At 42.5% G+C, this 9,895-nt stretch overlaps 2 non-coding genes across 2 annotated transcripts; one reads left to right on the top strand and one right to left on the bottom strand.

Annotated features, from left to right (window-relative positions):
- Positions 1-868: 868 nt before the first annotated feature.
- On the bottom strand, positions 869-940 carry trnaw-cca (transfer RNA tryptophan (anticodon CCA)). Its single transcript has one exon. It is a non-coding gene; the product is annotated as a tRNA-Trp (tRNA).
- A 197-nt stretch (positions 941-1,137) lies between these two features.
- trnaw-cca (transfer RNA tryptophan (anticodon CCA)) lies at positions 1,138-1,209 on the top strand. Its single transcript has one exon. It is a non-coding gene; the product is annotated as a tRNA-Trp (tRNA).
- Positions 1,210-9,895: the final 8,686 nt, after the last annotated feature.

Below are 9,895 nucleotides of genomic sequence, written 5' to 3'. Positions count from 1 at the left end.
CCTCATGTGGCTGGAGTGTGTCAGCAGTTCCTGCAAGAGGAAGAAATTGATGCTATGGACTGGCCCGCCCGTTCCCCAGACCTGAATCCAATTGAGCACATCTGGGACATCATGTCTCGCTCCATCCACCTGCTCCATTGCACCACAGACTGTCCAGGAGTTGGCGGATGCTTTAATCCAGGTCTGGGAGGAGATCCCTCAGGACACCATCCACCACCTCATCAGGAGCATGCCCAGGCATTGTAGGGAGGTCATACAGGCACGTGGAGACCACACACACTACTGAGCCTCATTTTGACTTGTTTTAAGGACATTACATCAAAGTTGGATCAGCCTGTAGTGTGGTTTCCACTTTAATTTTGAGTGTCACTCCAAATCAAGACCTTCATTGGTTGATTATTTTGATTACCATTTATCATTTTTGTGTGATTTTGTTGTCAGCACATTCAACTATGTAAAGAAAAAAGTATTTAATAAGAATATTTAATTCATTCAGATCTAGGATGTGTTATTTTAGTGTTCCCTTTAATTCCTTTGAGCAGGGTATATTATATACAATGCAACACAAATTGAGGGGCATTTTTCTCTCCGCTCTGATTAGTATTTTTGTCCAGTCGTACTGGAATAATAAATGCTTTGTTCACAAATGTTTTACTTTTTTTTTGCATTATAAAAAAATGTATCATAATTTAGATTTATCAGGGGATGCTGCAGCACCCCTACTTCCTGCGCCTATGTTGATATCCAGATATAACGTTAGCACTAGGTGTAAACGGGGGCTCTGTTGTCCCCTAAAGCCGTATATGTTCAGAAGCCATTTAATCTTTAATCCTTATTGAAACCCAGTTTTCAATCGAGCTCAAAATTTTGACCCCGACGTGATTTGAACACGCAACCTTCTGATCTGGAGTCAGACGCGCTACCGTTGCGCCACGAGGTCAGATAATGTACTCTTAAAACTGTTTAGCTTCTGAAAGTGCTGGTCGGCACAAGGTGGTCAGCATCTCATGACATACTCACGAAGCGCACGGAATGGTTACGCGACCAACCGCGCGCAGTGGCTATGGCATGTCGTCGTCGATACCTTTTCCTGTAGAAAATCCTATAAAACGTCTCAGACGCAGGATACCCGTACAGGACTTCGTGGCGCAACGGTAGCGCGTCTGACTCCAGATCAGAAGGTTGCGTGTTCGAATCACGTCGGGGTCATTCGTTTTGCGCTTGAAAGTGAGTTTGCTTGCTTTAACCAGTAGTAGAGGTGAAAAGGCTACTAAATCATCATGAAAAATAGAGGAAAACAGTCTAGTCTTGCAGTCAGGCAATATTATCGTCAGAGAATGGTTTGTACATTCCAGGAAAGGTTAAGATGTTTTTAATATAGCCTACTGTGTGTTGCTTATACAGCCGTACAAATAAATAACAAATAGACAGCTATTATCAATCAGTCTGTTATTATTATTGATGTATCTGTGCCTCGATGACGACACAGAGGTCAGGTAAGCAAAACACCCAGGGCTGTAAGCCACCCAGCACCTTGTGGAAGACCTGGGGTCGCACCTTGGGGGTCCGCTCGTCTGCGAAGCGGCTCAGTTTCTCCAGCACCCGGCCCACCCCTCAGTCCTTGGACACCTAGCAGGCAGACTGTTCACAGGCACATATAAAAACACTCAGAAACATACAGTACACACACAACTATACATGCTTGTGTATGTGTGTGTAGTTACCACACACACACACCACTACCCTAACCATTCCCCCCGAAGCATACCTCTGGTCAATTTCCCAGGGGAAACATAAGGAAGTACATTCAATGAAAGGGCCTCAGACACACAACAAATCACAGGACTTTCTGGTGCAAAGGTAGGGTGTCTGCCTGTAAATCAGAAGGATGCTTGTTCATATTATGATACTTTATTGCATGAAAACACAGAGAAGTGGCCAGACACACACACACACACACACACACACACACACACACACACACACACACACAGATGAGGAAGCAGACACATTCCAACAATCAAATCACTGTAATGGATATTACAAGCATCATCCCACACGTTGTTGTTGCTGCTATTTTTTTATACCTCGGTTATCGACTTGGTCACATGACAAGGGACATGGGGAGATTGGATCACATGACGCAGGGACTGAAACCTCTGGATGCCTCTTTCTGTGCAGAGAGAGAGGAAGAGGAGAAGAGAGAGAGGGGTGAGAGAAGGAGGAGAGAGAGAGAGGGAGAGAGAGGGCAAAGAGAGAGGGAGAGAGACGGGGGAGAGAGACAGAGGGAGAGGAGAGCAGAGAGAAGCTGGAAGAGAGAGAGAGGGGCCAGAGAGCAAGAGAGAGAGAGAAGGTGGAAGAGAAGAAGAGGAGAAAGAAGGAGAAGGAGAGGCAAGGAGATGAGAGAGAGGGAGAGAGGGAGAGGAGAGAGGAAAGCAGAGAGAGGGGGAAGAGAGGGAGAGGAGACGGAGGGAGAGGGAGAGGAGAGAGAGGGACAGAGGAGAGCAGAGAGAGGGAGAGAGGTGAGCAGAGAGGGGAGGGAGAGAGAAAGGGGATATCTGGCAAAAAAAGACTTGAATCAGCTATATAATTCTGCAAAAATATCCTCAGTGTTCAAAGTAAAACACCAAATAATGCATGCAGAGCAGAATTAGGCCAATACCCGCTAATGATCAAAATTCAGAAAAGAGCCGTTAAATTGTACAACCACCTAAAAGGAAGCGTTTCCCAAACCTTCCATAAGAAAGCCATCACCTAAAACCTTTCCCTCATGGTGAGCAAGACAAAGGAGCTGGTCATGGACGACAGGTAACGGAGGGCTGAGCACGCCCCCATCCACATCGACGGGGCTGTAGTGGAGCAGATCAAGAGTTTCAAGCTCCTTGGTGTCCACATCACCAACAAACAAGCATGGTCCAAACACAGCAAGACAGTTGTGAAGTGGGCATGACAAAGCCTATTCCGCCTCAGGAGACTGAAAAGATTTGGCACGGGTCCCCAGATCCTCGAAACATTCTACAGCTGCACCATCGACAGAGAGGAGAAAGGGAAGGGATAGTGAGATGCATACAGGTGCGATACTTGATCCTCTGACATTTACCTTAATTCATTTAGCAGACACAGAATCACATAACAGGGTCTAACAGGGGGATTTAAAGACTAAAGGTCATATTTACTTTAGAGTGATCAACACAATGTTGAGCATATTTTGAGATTACATCATTGAATTGTCATGATACTACTTGGCTAGTTTCCCAGATGCAAGGGTTGTACTTGTTCAGTGACCAATTCAGTGTTGGTCAAAGGTCCTGGGTGACCAGGCAGTATGATGCTGTTTCCTAGAATGCTCCCCCTTATCTTTCTGCTGGGAATAAAGTAAACAAGATGCATGTTTTTCGAGAGGTCAATATTGTCGTGAGAAACTGAACATCTTGTGCCAACCAGCTCTTCTAAAGCCCTAACACATCAGACAGCTTCTAGAGCCCTAACACCTCAGGCAGCTTCTAGAGCCCGAACACCTCATGCAGCTTCTAGAGCAACAACACCTCAGGAAGCTTCTAGAGCCCTAACACCTCAGGTTGCTTCTAGAGTTCTAACACATCAGGCAGCTTCTAGAGCCCTAACACCCCAGGAAGCTTCTAGAGCCCTAACACCTCAGGCAGCTTCTAGAGCCCTAACACCTCAGGCAGCTTCTAGAGCCCTAACATCTCAAGCAGCTTCTAGAGCCCTAACACCCCAGGCAGCTTCTAGAGCCCTACACACCTCAGGCAGCTTCTAGAGCCCTAACACCCCAGGCAGCTTCTAGAGCCCTAAACACCTCAGGCAGCTTCTAGAGCCCTAACACCCCAGGCAGCTTCTAGAGCCCTAACACCTCAGCTTCTAGAGCCCTAACACCCCAGGCAGCTTCTAGAGCCCTAACACCTCAGGCAGCTTCTAGAGCCCTAACACCTCAGGCAGCTTCTAGAGTTCTAACAGCCCAGGCAGCTTCTAGAGCCTTAACATCTCAGGCAGCGTCTTGAGTCCTGCCACCTCAGGCAGCTTCTAGAGCCCTAACATCTCAGGCAGCATCTAGAGTCCTAACACCCCAGGCAGCTGCTCACCAGACTTTGTGGAGCAACAGTAGTACATCTGACTCAAGATCAGATTCTGTGTTCAAATCATGATGGGGTCAATTATTTTTTTTACAGTAATGAGGTGACAATGAGTTGAGTTGTGACCAGAGCTAGATAATCAGAGAGGGGATAGGGGTTGTTTTTGGTGAGCTGGACATTGGTCAGAAAGGGGATAAGGGTTGTTTCTGGACAGGGTAGTAAATGAGCTAGAGACAGTGGTCAGCTAGGGGTTGTTGTTGGACAGGGTCATAATGAGCTAGATAGCTGTCAGAAAGGGGAAGGGGCATATCCATGGGAAGTAGGGGTGCTGAGGGTGCTGCAGCATCCCCTGATAAATAAATAAATAATAATAATATCATATAATAATAATACAATACGAATAAAAAAGTGATACAGGCCTTTATTAATCCTGGGTCACCTCCTCTGCTCTCTCCTCATAGGTTGTCCTTTATTAATCCTGGGTCACCTCCTCTTCTCCCTCCTCATAGGTTGTCCTTTATTTATCCTGGGTCACCTACTCTTCTCTCAACTCATGGGCTGTCCTTTATTAATCCTGGGTCACCTCCTCTGCTCTCTCCTCATAGGTTGTCCTTTATTAATCCTGGGTCAGCTCCTCTGCTCTCTCCTCATAGGTTGTCCTTTATTTATCCTGGGTCACCTCCTCTTCTCCCTCCTCATAGGTTGTCCTTTATTAATCCTGGGTCACCTCCTCTTCTCCCTCCTCATAGGTTGTCCTTTATTAATCCTGGGTCACCTCCTCTGCTCTCTCGTCATAGGTTGTCCTTTATTAATCCTGGGTCACCTCCTCTTCTCTCAACTCATGGGCTGTCCTTTATTAATCCTGGGTCACCTCCTCTGCTCTCTCCTCATAGGTTGTCCTTTATTAATCCTGGGTCAGCTCCTCTGCTCTCTCCTCATAGGTTGTCCTTTATTTATCCTGGGTCACCTCCTCTGCTCTCTCCTCATAGGTTGTCCTTTATTAATCCTGGGTCACCTCCTCTTCTCCCTCCTCATAGGTTGTCCTTTATTTATCCTGGGTCACCTCCTCTTCTCTCAACTCATGGGCTGTCCTTTATTAATCCTGGGTCACCTCCTCTGCTCTCTCCTCAGGGGTTGTCCTTTATTAATCCTGGGTTAGGTTGTCCTTTATTTATCCTGGGTCACCTCCTCTTCTCCCTCCTCATAGGTTGTCCTTTATTAATCCTGGGTCACCTCCTCTTCTCCCTCCTCATAGGTTGTCCTTTATTAATCCTGGGTCACCTCCTCTGCTCTCTCGTTAGGTTGTCCTTTATTAATCCTGGGACCTCCTCTTCTCTCTCCTCATAGGTTGTCCTTTATTAATCCTGGGTCACCTCCTCTGCTCTCTCGTCATAGGTTGTCCTTTATTAATCCTGGGTCACCTCCTCTGCTCTCTCTCATAGGTTGTCCTTTATTAATCCTGGGTCACCTCCTCTGCTCTCTCCTCATAGGTTGTCCTTTATTAATCCTGGGTCACCTCCTCTTCTCTCTCCTCATAATTTGTCCTTTATTAATCCTGGGTCAAGGTTGCCCTTTATTAATGGGTCACCTCCTCTTCTCTCTCCTCATAGGTTGTCCTTTATTAATCCTGGGTCACCTCCTCTGCTCTCTCGTCATAGGTTGTCCTTTATTAATCCTGGGACACCTCCTCTTCTCTCTCCTCATAGGTTGTCCTTTATTAATCCTGGGTCACCTCCTCTTCTCCCTCCTCATAGGTTGTCCTTTATTAATCCTGGGTCACCTCCTCTTCTCCCTCCTCATAGGTTGCCCTTTATTAATCCTGGGTCACCTCCTCTGCTCTCTCGTCATAGGTTGTCCTTTATTAATCCTGGGTCACCTCCTCTTCTCTCTCCTCATAGGTTGTCCTTTATTAATCCTGGGTCACCTCCTCTGCTCTCTCGTCATAGGTTGTCCTTTATTAATCCTGGGTCACCTCCTCTGCTCTCTCATCATAGGTTGTCCTTTATTAATCCTGGGTCACCTCCTCTTCTCCCTCCTCATAGGTTGTCCTTTATTAATCCTGGGTCACCTCCTCTGCTCTTTCGTCATAGGTTGCAGTTTATTAATCCTGGGTCACCTCCTCTGCTCTCTCGTCATAGGTTGCCCTTTATTAATCCTGGGTCACCTCCTCTGCTCTCTCGTCTTAGGTTGCCCTTTATTAATCCTGGGTCACCTCCTCTGCTCTCTCGTCATAGGTTGCCCTTTATTAATCCTGGGTCACCTCCTCTGCTCTCTCGTCATAGGTTGTCCTTTATTAATCCTGGGTCACCTCCTCTGCTCTCTCCTCATAGGTTGTCCTTTATTAATCCTGGGTCACCTCCTCTTCTCTCTCCTCATAGGTTGTCCTTTATTAATCCTGGGTCACCTCCTCTGCTCTCTCGTCATAGGTTGTCCTTTATTAATCCTGGGTCACCTCCTCTGCTCTCTCCTCATAGGTTGTCCTTTATTAATCCTGGGTCACCTCCTCTTCTCTCTCCTCATAGGTTGTCCTTTATTAATCCTGGGTCAGCTCAAATCAACGTTACATTTGAATACAATTCAGGGCAAAGAGAGAGACATGCACAATGTTTTATATACAATACAATGATTGACTAATTGACTGACTTATTTATTGACTGATTGATTGACTGATTGACTAATTGATTGATTGATGTAATATTGATTACTGATTGATTGACTGATGTAATATTGATTACTGACTGATTGACTGATTCACTAATTGATTGACTGATGTAATATTGATTACTGATTTGTTGACTGATTGATTACTGCCTGATTGACTGATTGACTGATTGACTAATTGATTGACTGATTGATTACTGCCTGATTGACTGATTGACTGATTGACTAATTGATTGACTGATGTAATATTGATTACTGATTTGTTGACTGATTGATTACTGCCTGATTGACTGATTGACTGATTGACTAATTGATTGACTGATTGATTACTGCCTGATTGTCTGATTGACTGATTGACTAATTGATTGACTGATTGATTACTGCCTGATTGACTGATTGACTAATTGATTGACTGATGTAATATTGATTACTGATTGATTGACTGATTGATTACTGACTGATTGACTGATTGACTGATTGACTGATTGACTAATTGATTGACTGATTGATTACTGCCTGATTGTCTGATTGACTGATTGACTAATTGATTGACTGATTGATTACTGCCTGATTGTCTGATTGACTGATTGACTAATTGATTGACTGATTGATTACTGCCTGATTGACTGATTGACTAATTGATTGACTGATGTAATATTGATTACTGATTGATTGACTGATTGATTGACTGATGTAATATTGATTACTGATTTGTTGACTGATTGATTACTGCCTGATTGACTGATTGACTGATTGACTAATTGATTGACTGATTGATTACTGCCTGATTGTCTGATTGACTGATTGACTAATTGATTGACTGATTGATTACTGCCTGATTGACTGATTGACTAATTGATTGACTGATGTAATATTGATTACTGATTGATTGACTGATTGATTACTGCCTGATTGACTGATTGACTGATTGACTGATTGTTGTGACCAGAGCTAGACAGACAGTGAAAAGGTAACAACAGAGAGAGAAAACACTCAGTGTAAAACAGTATATTAAAATATTATGGGCTACATCTGTCTGCTAAATAATCTGACCTACTTGACTTGTTCTGGAGCAAAGGGCCTCAACTTTTCGACGCGGAAAAGTTTCCAAAATAACCATAACATTTGAAACAGACAGGACAACACTGAATGTTTTACATTCTGCATCTGGGGACTACTGGTAGAAACTGTGATAGAAGCAGTAGTTTGTGTTTCTGTACAGCAGGCCAACCTTTTGGGTCTTGGGGTGTGTTCGGTTGTTCACTCTCTGAAGGGTGGGATGGGTAGGTAACCTGCTGTGTGAGAGAACAGTTCATCTGTTAGTATTTAGTTAGGGAGTATAGTTAGTTATTACAGCTAGTTAGGGAGTATAGTTAGTTATCACAGTTAGTTAGGGAGTATAGTTAGACATTACAGTTAGTTAGGGAGTATAGTTAGTTATTACAGCTAGTTAGGGAGCATTGTTAGTTATTACAGTTAGTTAGGGAGTATAGTTAGTTATTACAAATAGTTATGGAGTACAGTTAATTGTTACAGTTAGTTAGGGAGTATAGTTGCTTATTACAGTTTGTTATTGATTATAGTTAGTTATTACAGCTAGTTAGGGAGTATAGCTAGTTATTACAGTTAGTTAGGGAGTATAGTTAGTTATTACAGCTTGTTAGGGAGTATAGTTCGTTATTACAGCTAGTTAGGGAGTATAGTTAGTTATTACAGTTAGTTAGGGAGTATAGTTAGTTGTTACAGCTTGTTAGGGAGTATAGTTTGTTATTACAGCTAGTTAAGGAGTATGGTTAGTTAGTTATTACAGTTAGTTGGGGATTATAGTTAGTTATTACAGTTAGTTAGGGATTATAGTTAGTTGTTACAGTTAGTTAGGGAGTAGAGTTAGTTATTACATCTAGTTAGGGAGTATAGTTAGTTATTACAGTTAGTTATGGAGTATAGTTAGTTATTACAGTTAGTTAGGGAGTATAGTTAGTTACTACAGTTAGTTAGGGATGAGAGTTAGTTACTACAGTTAGTTAGGGATGAGAGTTAGTTATTACAGTTAGTTAGGGAGTATAGTTAGTTATTACAGTTAGTTAGGGAGTATAGTTAGTTATTACAGTTAGTTAGAGATTATAGTTAGTTATTACAGTTAGTTAGGGAGTATAGTTAGTTATTACAGTTAGTTAGGGATTATAGTTAGTTATTACAGTTAGTTAGGGAGTATAGTTAGTTATTACAGTTAGTTAGGGATTATAGTTAGTTATTACAGTTAGTTAGAGAGTATAGTTAGTTGTTACAGCTTGTTAGGGAGTATAGTTCGTTATTACAGCTAGTTAGGGAGTATAGTTAGTTATTACAGTTAGTTAGAGACTATAGTTAGTTGTTACAGCTTGTTAGGGAGTATAGTTCGATATTACAGCTGGTTTAGGAGTATGGTTAGTTAGTTATTACAGTTAGTTAGGGAGTATAGTTAGTTATTACAGTTAGTTAGGTATGATAGTTAGTTATTACAGTTAGTTAGAGAGTATAGTTAGTTGTTACAGCTTGTCAGGGAGTATAGTTAGTTATTACAGTTAGTTAGGGAGTATAGTTCGTTATTACAGTTAGTTAGGGAGTATAGTTAGTTATTACAGTTAGTTAGAGACTATAGTTAGTTGTTACAGCTTGTTAGGGAGTATAGTTCGATATTACAGCTGGTTTAGGAGTATGGTTAGTTAGTTATTACAGTTAGTTAGGGAGTATAGTTAGTTATTACAGTTAGTTAGGTATGATAGTTAGTTATTACAGTTAGTTAGAGAGTATAGTTAGTTGTTACAGCTTGTCAGGGAGTATAGTTAGTTATTACAGTTAGTTAGGGAGTATAGTTCGTTATTACAGTTAGTTAGGGAGTATAGTTACTTATTACAGTTTGTTAGGGAGTATAGTTAGTTATTACAGCTAGTTGGGGAGTATAGTTAGTTGTTACAGCTAGTTAGGGAGTATAGTTAGTTATTACAGCTAGATGTGGAGCATAGTTAGTTATTACAGTTACTTAGGGCATTTTCACATCAGATGAAATGCATCTCACCCGGGGGCTGGTCTCAACATGGGGTTGTAACCCTAGGCTGGGCGGAAAATTCGAATTATGCAAACGTCTAAATTGCAAGCCTTAT

This window comes from Oncorhynchus keta, chromosome 25 (assembly GCF_023373465.1).
Source record: "Oncorhynchus keta strain PuntledgeMale-10-30-2019 chromosome 25, Oket_V2, whole genome shotgun sequence".
Lineage (NCBI taxonomy): Eukaryota > Metazoa > Chordata > Actinopteri > Salmoniformes > Salmonidae > Oncorhynchus > Oncorhynchus keta.
The sequence above is the reverse complement of the archived record's forward strand: the minus strand, read 5'-3'. Positions and strand labels throughout refer to the sequence as shown.